Source organism: Onthophagus taurus, chromosome 2, assembly GCF_036711975.1.
Source record: "Onthophagus taurus isolate NC chromosome 2, IU_Otau_3.0, whole genome shotgun sequence".
Taxonomy (NCBI): domain Eukaryota; kingdom Metazoa; phylum Arthropoda; class Insecta; order Coleoptera; family Scarabaeidae; genus Onthophagus; species Onthophagus taurus.
This window is the reverse complement of record NC_091967.1, coordinates 6165360-6183092: the sequence shown is the minus strand read 5'-3', so window position 1 is coordinate 6183092 and position 17733 is coordinate 6165360. Positions and strand designations below refer to the sequence as shown.

Here is a 17733-nt window from a genome sequence, read left to right as displayed (position 1 = left end):
AACTTTTTGGCTCACTTAAACATGATTCTCATTGCTACAACATCGCGAAAATATATCAAGGAAGTATTTAGACAGTAACAATGACCTGTGGAAAATAACTGTAACTAATGCGGCTATTTATTCTAAAATTGGGTAGTTTGCATAAAATAAAATTACTCATTAAATTTATTATGTTATTAATTTTATTAAAACTCAGCTATTCACCCAGTCCTCATTGTTCTCGCATTGTCGTTCGGTTGCGTGTAGTTTGTCCTTAATATCACCCTCGGTTAGAAATTCATCCCTAAATTATGTATCCCCAATTCAACCGACCAACAGCTATTGTGTTAATTTACCTGTTGTAATTACATAATTGATTCACGCCCTCTTGTTGATTAATATACCCGCTGTTCTTAGCACTAATGCATAAATTAACCCTACAAACTACTCACGAGATTACTTACCTTATCGACACCAAAAGGTGTGGTTCTTGAGAAATAACAAACAATAAATTCCTAAAGAAATATCTATTTAACACCTACAACAACTTATTTATTCTCCTTATCTAACGCACACAAGTGCATAGTCAAACAATTGGTGAATAAATAAAGATACATCCAAGGAGACACCTACTTCATTCTAAAAAAGATTCACGGCGTGTGGCGAAAACCCAACCTTTGCTTTATTTACAACGACCACTCGACAAGTCCTTCGTCGTTTCGACTATATTTAAAAATAGAACAACCCAGAAAGAACAAGTTGAAAGGCTGTACCACCCGTTTTATTGTCATGATCCTTTTAAACGCATCACCAGCTTAAATAATGTCTTAGGAAAACGAGAAAGATCGTAACCATGATCTGAAACGGTTGTTAGGAAACCAATTTCGCGCGTTTGATGGAAATGTGTCAACTGAAGACTTGGAGTTTATAGGGAAAAAGTAGGGTAACGTTCTTCGGAAGAGAAGGACATGAATAAAACTGAATATATTTATACCAAGAGCGACCTATAAAATTGACCCGAATAAACAAATGGAAATATACGCGAAATCGTAAAGTTTTAAATTTTTACGTTGCATTCATTGAAAGTGCATACAAAATATTCAATTCTAAATGTGATGTTTTATGACAACATTTTTACTTTGTTAAAATCTTTAACTACAATGTATATTGTCTAAATTTGACGAATTTGAGATGTGGTATCAAATATACTGCTTTGGTCGCAAGCGATCTCGGCTTAATAAGGTAAAATCTTTTACTCTTCGTTCCTTATGTTAAGCTCACTTGCATGTCTATGTAGCAAGTATTGTAGCTCCTCGGCCGGAATCGACCTCAGAACTCCTGTAATAGTTTACATACTATTGTAAGTAGAGTAGCAAAATAACGTAACTACCAGCCATTTCTGACCCCAATAATGGTATCCATGTGACTTTATTATTGTTTAAAAATGTTATATGTTTTGGGAAGAATAAAATTTTTAATTAATGTTAAAAAATATATTAATTAATAAGGGTTCATTTAAAATGAAGATTGCATTTAATTAAGTTGAGCTCGCTTGCGGTCTAAGATGTATTGTTCAATGTTATATGGATGTAATATGCATTGTATATACCAAAAGCAAACTACAAAATTGACTCGAAAAAACAAAGGGAAACATATTCGAAATCGAAAAATACTAAATTTTTACATTCCATTTATTGACAGTGCATATAAAATGTTCAATTTAAAAAGATATATTATTTGTCAACATTTTTAGATGATTAATTTTTTTTTTTCGTTTACAACTTTAATCGTTGAACTTTATTGTTTGAATTGGAAAGATATTTGTATCGATATCTGTATTGAATCATAAATCAAACATTGGGAATTAGAAATATTAATCTGAGTATGCCATAAAGTAATTATTGCCGAATTGTGTTTAGTAAGAAATTATTATTAAATTTATCCGCAGACGTCAAAGTGAATCCGCGTGACTCTTAATAAGCAGATAATTAAGACATTATTTGATTGTACGATTTCTATATTTGTAAGATAGCAATGGTTATAAAACAAATTAATTAAGAAATAAAATAAAATACTTAAATCAGTTAGATATAACAATTTTTATGTTTTAACATATATATTAAAACATTTATGTAGCAAACTCTTGTTGTAATTTATTATTTAATAATGAATTACAGGTGTGATCATATCGTAGGAATTTACTACAGACTTTCTTAATTACGTTAATGTTTAATCGACTTTCAGTCATTTTTATTTTTATTTATGTCTGTGTTAACAGTCTGATAACAATATTTTTTATTAGCTTTTCAATTGAATCGTAAATTAAAAAAAAAACAATTCGAGTGAAACCTATTTTTAACTAGTGACCTACAAAAAACGTTTTTTTTTAAAGAGAGTTGTTATAAGTTTATCGTTAGACGTCAACGCAAATTGCATGTGACTCGTTTATTATAAGATAGCTAAATTTATTATTTTTTTCTTATCATCTTATCTGTTTCCCGTTAAAATTAATAAATTACTTTCTTTTCCGGTTTAAAAATAAACATAAACCAAATTAACATTAAGTATACCACTTTGTTAAATATTCTCTATTATTCTAGCTATCTACAAATATATAAACCTGTAATAACAGGTCAAATATCGATTTCACTAATAAATATTTAAAACAATGGTACATATTTAAAAGCGTTCATAATTGATTTACCACACAATGTTGTATACCTTCAATAATTGTGCAATATAAAAAGATAAATTAAATTCACACTTTTATGCACTGAATTATTTGAATAGGTTTTTGGTCAAAACAAAACAAAATAAATAAAACGCGACTTTATTAACAATTTAAAATATATCTTTTTAAATTTATATTGGGATTAAAAATATTACACCAGAATATGTAAGTTTAAAAAGATTTATTTCATGGGTTATTTGAAGCGAGGAAACGGATCGATGTGAAATTTGCTTTGAAATATGGAAGTTATATATTTAGTTGGGTATATCGATCCTACTTCCCTCAACATACCTTTAAGACTGAGACTAAGAACAACGACCGCGTGAAATTATTTACTTTTATATATTTTTTATTAAAAGCCATTTTTACTGCTTACTATATCTTCTTCAAAAATTTTTATTTCTCGCTGTATATAAATCTTAGAAAACTTAGAAGCTATAAATTGTTTCGAATACTACCATCCCACTTATCCATCTTAGACTGGTAATAATTGGCTTACAACGTACTTTTGCTTGATGTATGAAATGAAAAATCAACGAGGAGTTGCCCGCTAAGCATAATACTTCGCAAAAAATCTCTCGAAATGATGTTATTAGCCTGGGATTAGAACCCTGAGATTTCCTTGTTCCCGCGTCTGTCATACCCTGCCATTCTCGGCGAACCATGTTCTGTCCATAAAGGGGATTTATTGGATTTTCAGCGAGGGTGTTCAAGTATACGTTCTTAATGCAAATTCCTATAGCGAAGGAATCCAAACACTCTACTAACTAAAAGTTGCCGTTCTGCTTCCAACACGCAAGCTTAATGATATCAAAATTTGATGACACAGTAGGAATTCTTTGAATGCCTAAAAAAATTGCATTTGTGACAATGTCACCATCTTATCATATCCACTTAGTACTCAAAATGTTTCAACTCAACTCAAAAACTAATTCAGGAAAAATCATCCCTATGAACTCTTCACAGATATAGCAGACAGTATCCCCATAAATACAGAAGTCTTTACACGACTTGGATATCCCGTAACCGTCCTTTCATACAGCGGCTCAAAATTCCTATCAATTGGCTTGGGGAGAAGGATGGAGCACTCAAATGGTGGTCTTGGTTGCCAATTGCAAGAAGAAACCACAAATAACTGGTATGGTGGATGAAAGACACCATAGAAGAACAAGATGTTCTTTAGTGTTAGATAGTATCATGGCTTGTGTTGATACTAATACTTCTTATTATCACCTTGGGATCACCGTCGTATATATCTATAATGTTTAATGTGTCGTTGTATTCTAATTGATATTAAATCTTGTTCCTAGACATTTCTATTTCCTTAATGGCCTCTTTAAGTAGAAAATGAACAGATGGAATTAAAGATAGAAAAGTGTGGTTGATAACATTGGTTTTTTATTTTACTCATGGGATTCGATATCAAACTTAATATATTATAGATTTTGTTATAAGTTAGAAACAAATATATTTAAATAAGACTATCATAAAAAAATTAATTCCGAACATAAAATTCCACGTCAGGTGAAAAATTACTACGTCAGAGTAGATTAATTAATCCCATTTTGGTTTAACACGGTTTTCTGGCATTTTGATAAACTTTGTGATGGTAAATGAATTGATTTTAAAAGGTATTTTACCGCTGGAATTTGTAACGAATGGGCATTATAATAAATGTTTGAGGTTCTAGGATTTCGAGATTGAAAATAAAAGTCAATTTCCTATAGGTGTACTTTTATTTACTATTATTGTGTATATAGGTTGTAAAATATTAATACAAAAAAAATGAAATAAATCGTTAATATATTTACTCATTTTAAACAACTTTCTAACTGGTTTAAATTTAATTTTTGGAATGTAAGTAAACATCAAAACATCACGATTAATACACAATAATCGTTATATTTAATAAACTATTAAGCAGAAAAAAAATTCCATAAAAGCGTTTTTGTTTTGTAAACATTTCTCTTTTAACTCAATGTAATATCGATAACGACTTGTTAATTAGTATTACGTTCCATAGAATAAAAGAAGTTGTTTATAAACATAATAAACTAGAAAATGGTTCATTGAAAGGAAACGGTGGCTGAGAGCCATTCCTGAACAATAACCTAACATTTTGCGTCTGCAAACAATTTCGCTGTGTTTATATAACAATTACCGACTATCACTTTATATTACTGTTATAGTTTCCAGCAAGTTTCCGAGAATAACGAACAGCTCCAAACGGGTGCAAAAACATATCACACATTTAGAACGTAATGCGTTTATAATTGGTTTCTGTCGTGTCGAGGTTTTATATCGCTCTTTGACCCCGTCAACCTAAAACGTAAAAGGGATCAATATGAGAACATTTAAGACATTCATGGTCAAAAGTTTTTTTAACCTTTAAAATGTTCTAAAAAATTTACATAATAGCTTTATTTTCGAATAGAATTTATCGGAGTAAAAAGTTTTTCATTTAATATTTAGAGTAACCATGAAAGCAGGTAGATAGATGTATTGTACTCGAGTAGCGGTATCGACTAAATAAATTTCGACTCCATTTTACCTCACAGCGTTTCAGAATTGAATGAGATACACTTTTCGATAAGCCTGAAAGGAGACCTAAATTTACTATGTAATCATTCACTAATAAAACAAGAATAGATTCTAAAATGAAAAGTAACATTAGCGGTAATAATGCAATTTATAATAATTATATAGTTTCACTTACAATTAGTAAAGTTTCTCATCTAACTATGTGGAATTACTTCATCTCATTCCCTGTTATATAATACAAAATAAATTGATGTAAAATATGGTGTTATAATTAAGTTTGTAATTGGTCAATCAATTCCTGTTAGAATCCAGGTGCATCTGACACAATTTTCTCTTTAAAATTATACGAATTTGGAGATCGGCCAATAAAAAGCGAAACGTTACGTTAAAAACGGAAAATTTAACTTTAATTGTATACAAATAGTTATGCAAATTTATTTAACAAAATTATGTTTTTCACGAAAATTAAAAATTTTAAAATTTAATCAATGTTGGTTAAAAATTCAAGAAGTCGTCAAGCGTTCTCGTGAAAAAACGTGACAATGAGTGAGTTGAGGAAGTTATTTGAATAATTTCCAGAAAGAAATGAATGTTTGCATTTTTAATTGTAATTTTTCAACTTTAGTCATTACCAACTGTTTTAATATAATTTAATTGTAAGTAATTTTACATAATTTCTTATCAATTTAAAATATTCTCATTAAATGATATCTTTAGGAATTGTAATTATACAGGATCGTATAACATCGGTTTTATCGGGTAAAGTTATAGATCTTTTAACTAATTAAGCCGAGGTTGCTTGCGGCCGAGGCTCAATGATTAATATTGTATCAACCTGAAACTGGTTATCGTGTTGTATCGTCTCGGCCGCAAGCGATCTTGGCTTTATGAGGTGAAATTGTAAATCTAATTAACCCTCGGCTTAGTGATTAATATTATATCAAGTTGAAATTGGCCATGGTGTCGCAGCGCCTCGGCCACAAGCGACCTTGGCTTAATTAGTCAAAGATCTGCAACTTCACCTGATAAAGCCGAGGTTGCTTGCGGACGAGGTTCTGTGATTAATTTTATATCGCCTTGAAACTAGTAATCGCATTGTAGCACCTCGGCTTTATCAAATAAGGTTTTTTTAAACTTTATTTATAAGTTAATACAAGATTGTATTAATTAAAGATTTTTGTTAAGCATAAAAAATAGAAAATCACCAAGTATTTTAAGCAAATAAGTTTGATTACTTCAAGGTTAACTACTCCATTAAACAAAATACATTTAAAATTCTAAGAAAAATTTTCCAAAGAAATTGCGAAGTGTACTTATCATTTTTTTCAGATTAGTCCCATTATTCTAATATAAATCGAGTACCACTTAACTGATATTTAGTTTTATTTGAATTTTTATGTCTGAAGTAATGATTTATAACTATTTATTCTAAAGCGCACTTAATTTTTTGCCTATTTATCATGTTTTCATTTCCTAAATTGTTTCAATTACCTAAAACATCAACACATTTATCTAGCAACAAAAGATAAACGCGAACAACGGAAAATAATCTAATAACATATTGTGAATTTATACATATTTTTTGTTATAGATAAATTCTATTCAAACAATGAGTCCGTATCATAACAACCAAGCGAACAATGAATTGTGTTTAGATTAAAGCGTCTTTCTCCGTCGACAAATAATTGTTTGCTCTTGGTACATCGAACTCACGCATTTATAACCAATAATATCAGTAAATAGGCTCGTGCAAACCGTTTTTAGGCGCCTCACAAAAAAATATTTGTCTCCGTATCACCGATAACACCCACGACCAGAATCACAGTCCTGAATAGAAAAGAATAATGTTATCAGTCGTTAAGTAGCAATTGATAATAAACATAGCGCAATCTTCGGATTAAATTAGTTTTAAACGAGCGTTGTTTTAGAAGGAGTTTCCATATAAAACGATATTCACTAGTTGGAGTGCAATAGTTCAGTTTTCGACGTTGAACAGCTCGGTTTACAACACGTGTTTATACTTATTTGCAAGGTGATTTATATGTAATTATCCCGCGGTGATAATAGTTGTGAGACGACAAACACCAAATAGTTTGTGTTAAGTTAAGACTAGAAAGTTGTAGTAGAAATATCCTACAATAGGTGAGTCAGATATACATATATTATCATTGATATTTGTTTGAATATTATAATATATAATTTAATTGAAATTTAAAGAAATCAATAATAAAAATCACACTTGATGAATCAGGAAATATTGTTGATATGGAATAATGCTTTTTGAATTTTTTACGAAGTAGTGAACAAAGACTTTGATAACAAAAGTATGTATTATTTCTTTTATATCGTGCTAAAATGAATGATAAATGTGAAATAAAAATTTAAACTAACACTCACTACATATATATCTTAAATTTTTTTTGATCAATTTAAATAAAAAGCAAACAAATTGTATAAACATTTCCACAATTTATTCCAACCCATAATAAATTTCCACAATATTTATTTTATTTTGTACCTATTTGTCAACAAATATTGTAAAGTAACCATAAACGGTACTACACCAACGTATCAGGATAGGTACATAGAGCATGAAAAGTATGTGTCGTTTTGAATTATAGGGGCAATTCGGTGCACCCAGTTGTTGTGTTCTGCTGCAGTTAATTATGCAATGTTTACCGATCGACATGTCCTGGGCCTGAACGCGTTTCGAAACGCGCTCGTGCCGACGGGTTATCGCTTTAACAAAACTATGTGATTTAGAAATGAAATGGCGTTGGGATCGAACGATTGCTTCATGACGGAAATTAATGAAACCAGTCAAAACGTCAACTATTGATATTTGGTACATTATGTTACTCGAGGATGTAAAAATAAGTTTGATGAAAATTTTAGCCTTTACATTCAAAGGTGACATTATAACTTAATCCGATGAATCGATTTTAGCTTGTGCCAAAAAAAAATGCTGAAAGATATTTACGCTACCATTTAGATTTTCATACTGGATCTTTTGAACGTCTAGTCCACCAACTTGATCTTGGAGCAAGTAGTAACGTAGTTCCAAAAACTGAAAATTATAAACTGTCTTTTGATGACTGGACTATTTTTGCTTATATATCTTTCAAAAAATAAGGAACTCTGACTCTTGGAATGAATTGAAATCCTAATTGCTAACTACCTGGAGGACCTAGTAGCTCAAAATCGCAACTTGATTTAGAGAAAAGAAAATTTGCCGAAATTCGAGAATGTCGAACTCGATTTTTCTCAATTTGTATATCACTTTCTTGTACTTTTATAACACATTTGCAGTTTGTCATCTTGTACAACAGTTTGTGGATTCTTGTTCCTTTTAATACTTTGCTAATAACTCCATGTCTCACTATTAAAGTGAGACTATTCCCTATCTGTTATCTACAACTTCTTTTCCTTGTTCTATTCATTTGAAGTACTACATCATTTAGTAGTTGTTCTTTTCCCTTCGCACATTTTTCTGTTCCTCTGGGACACTTATAGGTATGCCTTGTTATCAATAAGTTGGTCGTTAAACTTGAACCACAGAGGCACCACCTTCATCTGCAAGTAAATAGATGATATTTTTAGCCCCCTCTATTTAAAACTTTTCTTTCATCAATAACCAACTTAAACTTCCATGAATATATTATTAATTTTTAATGCGACATCTCAAACTTTTGTTTACATAAATCTGTTGTTTTGATATTACTGTGAACTACTTTGTGTTTAACTGCGTTAACTGGCTTATGTTTAATTTATACGTCGAGTTTGCTCTCCACAAGACATTAATGGAATTGTTCTCTAAGATTTACCATTTCGCATAAATTATATTCTTTTATTATTATTTTAAACTTTATCTTTATTTAAATGTTTCTTTATTTAGCGCATAGTATCTAACCATGTAATACTGACATAAATACAAGTAGCAATACGTTCCGTGTGTCATTGAAGTAATTTTCACGGTTTCCTACTTTGCTTGAACACATTCGAAATATATTTCACAATGCACTGTGAGAGTTAATTTGCTGAGAATGTCGTGGGGTGGAATATATTACGTATGCGAGAATATGAACTAACATGCCATAGCGATGGCGTGATATCGACTTTATGATTTCGTATAACCCATTTACATGAAGCGGATTTAAATGAATACTGCAATAAAAGAAATTAAGTTAACCCTTAATTCGATACGATTTCACATCTGGTTATTTCAGGATAAACAATCCCTTAATCCTTGGCTACTACGGTGGTTTAAATGTTTTATTCGGCGTGGATAAACGATATTCATGATTTCAGCTTCTATAAATTTATAATTACAATAACAAGTTCTACTCAGCACGTTCGCTTCTTTTGATTTCCCAACGGAGAACGCATCCAGTTCCGAAATCACTGCGGAATCCTTTTTAGAGTTGTCTGTAGGAAACAAAATGCTCAAAACCGTTATTCTTATATTCCCTCCTTTTACATTCATAATACAACCTTGTTATTTTCTATTTGAAATGGTTATTTTTCTTGAATCGGCTCAATTTCATTTTTAAAAAAGAGGTAGCATTTTTTTGTCTACTTCGTTTTTATTAACTTTACCACATCTGAGAATACAAACAAACTGGAATACACTAATTATGTCCTTATACGTGCGACACGTTTTCCGATGTAAAAAATTCTATTTCACGCCACAAAAGTAGAACAAAGGCGTCCCAATTAAGGGATGACACACGACAAGGGTTAGGGTACCTTCCAGGCAATAAATCGAGCCCTGGTATTAACATGCAACATCCAAAAACCCGACGGATGGCGCCTACCGTCCGCGAAAATGCTGCGGTGTAAAATAAAAGCGGTCGCTTCAGGGATTTGCTTTATTAACGGCAACCCTTTTCCGCGTAAATGGGATTAACGAACCAGCGACGACGAATATTGTGCAAGCAAAAATTTTAAATCCGGATTTCGTAATACCCCGAAACGATGGGATTATCCTCGGATGATGAATAATCATAATTAGTTTACATTTAAGGTATATTGACTTATTAAACGACTCATAAGTTTTATTTAACGATAAAATATGTTAAGATTAAATAATGTTTATTCTATTAATATTATTTTGAAAGTAGGTAAAATAAATCGAAAGTTCATGCAAAAGAAAACTTATCGTATTAAAAACGTCATCGGCCGCTCGCGCAGATTGCAGCATCCAATTTATATATAGAATAGAATTACCCATTCGGTTATTTTCCATATGCAAATACACGCGTGCTACTCTTATCGACTAATTTTAAACCAGCCGAGACGAGACCATATCGATAAGCAGCCACAAAAAAAAACGTGTAAACGTTCGATTAACGTTTCTCATTCGGTTATATTTACGGCCTGTATTAAATTATGTAGCTTATTTATTACTTCGAGTTATCAAGAGATTAAAAAGGTGCCAACAATTTTTTTAGTGAATATGTTATGTATCTCGGACACAATTTAAAGCGTTTCTGTAAAAACTATTAATAAAGAAAAATTATGTTTTATTTTCGTTAGATAATACTTAAGAAATACCAGGTTTTTTTATAATTATTTCTTCGATTTTGTTTACTTTACACTTCTTGGAAATATTATTATGTTTTTTAATAATGATATTATGTCGCGTAAAAGAAGTTGTGGCAACAATAATTTCTGAGTAGTATTAGTAATCAAAAAGTATTTCAAATAAGATTCTAATAACAAATTGCTAGTTACAACAATGTATAATATAATTTCTAAACAATGTATTAAAGAAACATTAAGTAAGTACTCCAAACATAATCATCTTTTTATTATTACAAATTTGGATAAAAAAATAATTTATTTCACAATTAAATAATATTTTTTAATTCTTCATATCGTCATAACAACGTCACAACTGCTCTTATTAATACTTAATTAAAGCGTAGCATAAACATGATCTGGATTTTATAAATTCCAATTAAAAGAGTGAATAATAACACGCACTTAACGTTACGTACGCAATTCTTTTTGACGTAACTACTTGAAGTAAACATTTTGGTTGTGGAAAAAAATAAATAACAACTTATTTGTATTCGACAATTGTATTCTGTAACAATCAATGTAATAAACGAGTCCGGAATGTCGTAAATTCCAATTATAATTGAAATCGGGTTTTATGATTTAAAAATAGAAATACAAATCAATTTTTTTATTATAAATCTCTTATTTCATTATTATTGCTTAAACGTTGTACGATTATTGATTTTGTAGAAATTTGTTGAAACATGTTAGCTAGATAATAGCTCCTTTTTTGTTCGAAGCTTCCAAAGTTCTCAAAGATATTAATTTTTAGACATCATAGGATATTTATTTTAATCATTTTTCGGGTGAAACAACTATTTTCACCCATTTTCAAAAAATCGTAACAAATTGGATTTTTAATAAATCATTATGAAAGTATCTGCACTTGTTATACAAATTATTATCTTTTCAACGAAAGAAACTGATTTTCAAAACATCTTTTAGTTTTTGAGATATTAATTTTTAAACACAACGTTTTTTTTTCATTTCTACTAAATTTTCAAAAAATCACAATAAATCGAAATTTCAATGAATGTTTATGAAATTAGCAACATATATAACTCAAATTATAGGCTATCCAACGAAAGTAACCGATTTTCAAAATATCTTTTTGTTTTTGAGATATTAATTGTTAAACACAACACGTTTTTTCTAGAACAATTAACTCAACGAAATTTTCAAAAAATCACAATAAATCGAAATTTCAATAAATATTTATGAAATTATCAGCATATCTAATTCAAATTATAAGCTTTACAACGAAATAAACGGATTTTCAAAATAACTTTTAGTTTTTAAGATATTAATTGTTAAACACAACACGTTTTTTCTAGAACAATTAACTCCACGAAATTTTCAAAAAATCACAATAAATCGAAATTTCAATAAATATTTATGAAATTATCAGCATATCTAATTCAAATTATAAGCTTTACAACGAAAGAAACGGATTTTCAAAATAACTTTTAGTTTTTGAGATATTAATTGTTAAATACAACACGTTCTTTTCTAGAACAATTATCTCCACTAAATTTTCAAAAAATCACAATAAATCGAAATTTCAATAAACATTTACGATATTATCAGCATATATAATTCAAATTATAAGCTTTACAACGAAATAAACGGATTTTCAAAATAACTTTTAGTTTTTGAGATATTAATTGTTAAACACAACACGTTTTTTCTAGAACAATTAACTCCACTAAATTTTCAAAAAATCACAATAAATCGAAATTTCAATGAATATTTATGAAATTATCAAAATATATAACTCAAATTATAGCCTTTCCAACAAAAGTTACGGATTTTCAAAATATCTTTTAGTTTTTAAGATATTAATTGGTAAACACAACACATTTTTTGTGGAACAATTATCTCCACTAAATTTTCAAAAAATCACAGTAAATCGAAATTTCAATAAATATTTATGAAATTGTCAGCATATCTAATTCAAATTATAAGCTTTCCAACGAAAGAAACGGATTTTCAAAATAACTTTTAGTTTTTGAGATATTAATTGTTAAATAAACACGTTCTTTTCTAGAACAATTATCTCCACTAAATTTTCAAAAAATCACAATAAATCGAAATTTCAATAAACATTTACGATATTATCAGCATATATAACTGAAATTATAAGCTTTACAACGAAAGAAATGGATTTTCAAAATAACTTATAGTTTTTGAGATATTAATTGTTGAATACAAGACGTTCTTTTCTAGAACAATTATATCCACTAAATTTTCAAAAAATCACAATAAATCGAAATTTCAATAAATATTTATGAAATTATCAGTATATATAATTCAAATTATAGCCTTTCCAACAAAAGTTACGGATTTTCAAAATATCTTTTAGTTTTTAAGATATTAATTGTTAAACACAACACATTTTTTGTGGAACAATTATCTCCACTAAATTTTCAAAAAATCACAATAAATCGAAATTTCAATAAATATTTATGAAATTATCAACATATCTAATTCAAATTATAAGCTTTCCAACGAAAGAAACAGATTTTCAAAATAACTTTTAGTTTTTGAGATATTAATTGTTAAATACAACACGTTCTTTTCTAGAACAATTATCTCCACTAAATTTTCCAAAAATCACAATAAATCGAAATTTCAATAAACATTTACGATATTATCAGCATATATAATTCAAATTATAAGCTTTACAACGAAATAAACGGATTTTCAAAATAACTTTTAGTTTTTGAGATATTAATTGTTAAACACAACACGTTTTTTCTAGAACAATTAACTCCACTAAATTTTCAAAAAATCACAATAAATCGAAATTTCAATGAATATTTATGAAATTATCAAAATATATAACTGAAATTATAGCCTTTCCAACAAAAGTTACGGATTTTCAAAATATCTTTTAGTTTTTAAGATATTAATTGTTAAACACAACACATTTTTTGTGGAACAATTATCTCCACAAAATTTTCAAAAAATCACAATAAATCGAAATTTCAATAAATATTTATGAAATTATCAGCATATCTAATTCAAATTATAAGCTTTCCAACGAAAGAAGCGGATTTTCAAAATAACTTTTAGTTTTTGAGATATTAATTGTTAAACACAACACGTTCTTTTCTAGAAGAATTATCTCCACTGAAGCATATATTATATAATTCAAATTAAAAGCTCTCCAGCGATCGATTTAAAAAAATCGTTTTAATTCTCGAGATATTAATTTTTAAATACAATAATACAAATGTTTGGAGGATGTTACTAAATGGCTAAATATAGTTGGAAACCTCAAAATATCACCGAGAATGTTTAGAAACCCATCAAAATTATTATAAATTTCTTGGAATGGACGAACATTCAATTATTCAACAGAAGCGACACAACGATTCTCTTCCCCTTTAAATCGTTATTTCCAAACAGCTTAACGATTATAACATATCAATATCAAGTACACACAGTTAATCGTTACTCTCTCAATTTCCATTTTGCATGTCAATAATGCCATTTGTTTTGCAATGACGTTTAATTTTATTGCCTCCTAATTATGTGTTAGCCTAATATATTGGTGTTGTGACCAAAAAAGTTGTCTCAACTACATACAACTTTTATTTTTTTTGTAAATGTTAATAAAAGCTGTTAAAAATCGCATTAGAGTAGTGCATCATCCTGTTACAAAAAAAAGACAACAAAATAAATAAAAAAAACATTGGAATACAGTTTATTCACTGTTTTTATCCGGAAGTTCGTCAGCTGACATGATAAACAGACCAATCTAAATTGTCAACTCTGGCGCATATTCGCTTTCTTTGTCCGATAAAACCATCTATCTCTCTCGTGTGTGGTTCACGCCGTTACAGACAGACGGACGCAAGTATTTGAGTGTGCATGCGGCTCGTGCGAAAAACGTGAGCGGCACGTGATCGCTATGCATTTACTTTTCGCGTCGTTACAAATAATGTACAACAGAGCCGTATCAAGTGTCAGGTGATATGATAATGTATGGAGATGATTTTTTTTTGTATTGGAATGGAGGAAATAGGTTTGAATCGAATCTTTTTTTAGATGATGGATGTTATGTACAACTAGGTGATTGAAAAAAAAAATTGGTTAAGGTCAGCTTTTAGAAAAAATCGCGTGAAACTCACCTGTGCCTGGTACGAAATCACGTGCAGGTGTTTTTTTTTGCCTTCTTTAGTTTCATCACCTGTGCTGTTCTTTTAGATCAGGTGATTAGAATTTTCCGTAGGGGAAATGCTTAACTTTTTTTTGTAACGGTTTGAAAAGAATTAATTAAAATTTAGACACAAAAATTTTAAATTGGCGTTGTGCCTGGCACGGAGTGTATTTGTTGATTAAAACGATTTATTTATATTTAAATGTTGACGTAAATGTTTTTTTCTATGAATTTTTTATGAATACGTACTTTAACTTCGAAGTTTTTCTCAAAGATTTTTCGTGCATAGATAATTGTTCTTGAACAACATTCGAGTGTCCTATTAATAATATCTTATCAAGTTTGCAATACACATTAAATGGTTCACGATAAGTGCACTTTATTTACAAATATATCAACAAATATGTTGTATAAATTTTTTTATTATTATAAAGATGGAAAATTTTCTTATAAATATAAGGTGCTAATATCTTAACCGGTATTACGATTTTTATACCGATTGAGGCGAAATCCATCGGAGATCTGCTAATATAAGTCTAGACGATAGCCTTAATTTTGTAAATAAAACTTATCTATACGCTGTTTTTAGGACGGTATCACGTGCGGCAATTGTGATAAATGGGTCAAAGCGGGGGCATTTTACCGCAAGGACTTTTGAACCCAAAATCGTTAAGTAAATTGCGACTTCCTTTCGACGCAATTTTAAAATTAACTCGCCCATCTCGTTAGTAATGATAATTGTGTCAAATATTTTGTAAATAAAAATCACGCACATTGAGTAATTTTTGTTATATAAAAGATTGATGGTCATCGTGACAACTTTATAATTAAAAAATGTATAAAATTATTTTTGGGTGAATGAAAAGATGTTGTTTACATACCATAATCATGTTAAAGGTAGTAAATTAGCATCAATTTCTCATTTTACTATGAAATGTCGGAGTTCACTCCAACTTAAATCATAAACTCGAAAATATAAATATCAATTCATAGTTATTTGTACAATAGTACGGGTGTAATTATAGGATTTAAGCGGAGGGATTTCATTTGTAATAGGGCCATAAATAACTTTTACACCCCTTTATATAGAATACAATGGTTCATATTATTTTGGGTAGTTTGTTGTTGTATATTACTAGTTTATTTTGGTATATTGTCGTCGAAAATTCGCGGTTGCATGTAATATTTTACGTTTTTAATAGCTATTGATGCGTTTTAATGTCTCTCATTGATTTTGAATAGCTCCCAAAAACCGGTACATTTCAATATCTGTTACTAATCCCAAATAATTGCTTTTATTCTTCTTGTTTTTCTTCGCAATAAAAATATTGCTGAATAATCACCGATTTAGAAAAGGACAAATAAGTTAGGTGATATAATGATATAAATTAAGAAATCCTGAAGTTGATGCTAACCATGTTGCTAAATGAGAAAAATATTAAGGTTAATAAATCTTTAAACGGGATGAGATGTTAAAAATATTCTTAATTAATCAAATTAATAAGTTTTAATTCACGATTGTAACTCAATGAGTCATTTAGCGAACCCAACCTAACCCAAAATAAAAAATTCTGTAATTTTATGTTTCTAACAATATAACAGGTTATAACTCAAAAACTAAAAGAGATAGAAAGAAACTTTTTGAATCAAAAACGTTCCGTATTGACCCAGAAAACAGGTTCAGTACACAATTATAACCCATCGAGTAATTTAGCGAACCCAACCCAACTCAAAGTTAAAAATTCTGCGATTTTACGTTTCTAACAATATAACGGGTTGTGACTCAAAAACTAAAAGAGATAGAAAGAAACCTTTTGAATCAAAAACGTTCCGTATTGACCCAGAAAACAGTTTTAGTATACAATTATAACCCATTGAGTAATTTAGCGAACCCAACCCAACTCAAAGTTAAAAATTCTGCGATTTTACGTTTCTAACAATATAACGGGTTGAGACTCAAAAACTAAAAGAGATAGAAAGAAACTTTTTGAATCAAAAACGTTCCGTATTGACTCAGAAAACAGTTTTAGTATACAATTATAACCCATCGAGTAATTTAGCGAACCCAACCCAACTCAAAGTTAAAAATTCTGCGATTTTACGTTTCTAACAATATAACAGGTTATGCTTCAAAAACTAAAAGAGATAGAAAGAAACCTTTTGAATCAAAAACGTTCCGTATTGACCCAGAAAACAGGTTCAGTACACAATTATAACCCATCGAGTAATTTAGCGAACCCAACCCAACTCAAAGTTAAAAATTCTGCGATTGTACGTTTCTAACAATATAACGGGTTGTGACTCAAAAACTAAAAGAGATAGAAAGAAACCTTTTGAATCAAAAACGTTCCGTATTGACCCAAAAAACAGGTTCAGTACACAATTATAACCCATCGAGTAATTTAGCGAACCCAACTCAACTCAAAGTTAAAAATTCTGCGATTTTACGTTTCTAACAATATAACAGGTTATGCCTCAAACACTAAAAGAGATAGAAAGAAACCTTTTGAATCAAAAACGTTCCGTATTGACCCAGAAAACAGTTTCAGTATACAATTATAACCCATCGAGTAATTTAGCGAACCCAATTCAACCCAAAGTTAAAAATTCTGCGATAAAACAGGTTATGATTCAAAAACTAAATGAAATAAATAGAATTTTAAATGCTAAATAATATTAACCAGAACTAGACACAATAATATGTTCCATTATTGAGACAAAGGCACAAAAATGTTCCATTTTATTTTGTGGAGAA

The 17733-nt window shown here is 29.4% G+C and overlaps 1 protein-coding gene and 1 long non-coding RNA gene across 8 annotated transcripts in view; one reads left to right on the top strand and one right to left on the bottom strand.

Annotated features, from left to right (window-relative positions):
• LOC111427100 (glutamine synthetase 2) overlaps positions 1-17733 on the top strand; it is a 44798-nt gene that overhangs the window by 11541 nt on the left and 15524 nt on the right. For 2 of the 7 annotated variants that reach the window (XM_023062079.2, XM_071193989.1), the window contains exon 1: positions 7227-7393. The exons of the other annotated variants lie outside the window; for them this stretch is intronic. The gene's annotated coding sequence lies outside the window, so the exon portion shown is untranslated. Of the gene's footprint in view, positions 1-7226; positions 7394-17733 lie in introns of those variants that run through there. 7 annotated transcript variants of the gene reach the window in all.
• On the bottom strand, positions 4497-5357 carry LOC139428930 (uncharacterized). The gene is made up of 2 exons (XR_011639608.1): positions 5097-5357; positions 4497-5032 (listed from the first exon to the last, which is right to left on the bottom strand). It is a non-coding gene; the product is annotated as an uncharacterized lncRNA (long non-coding RNA).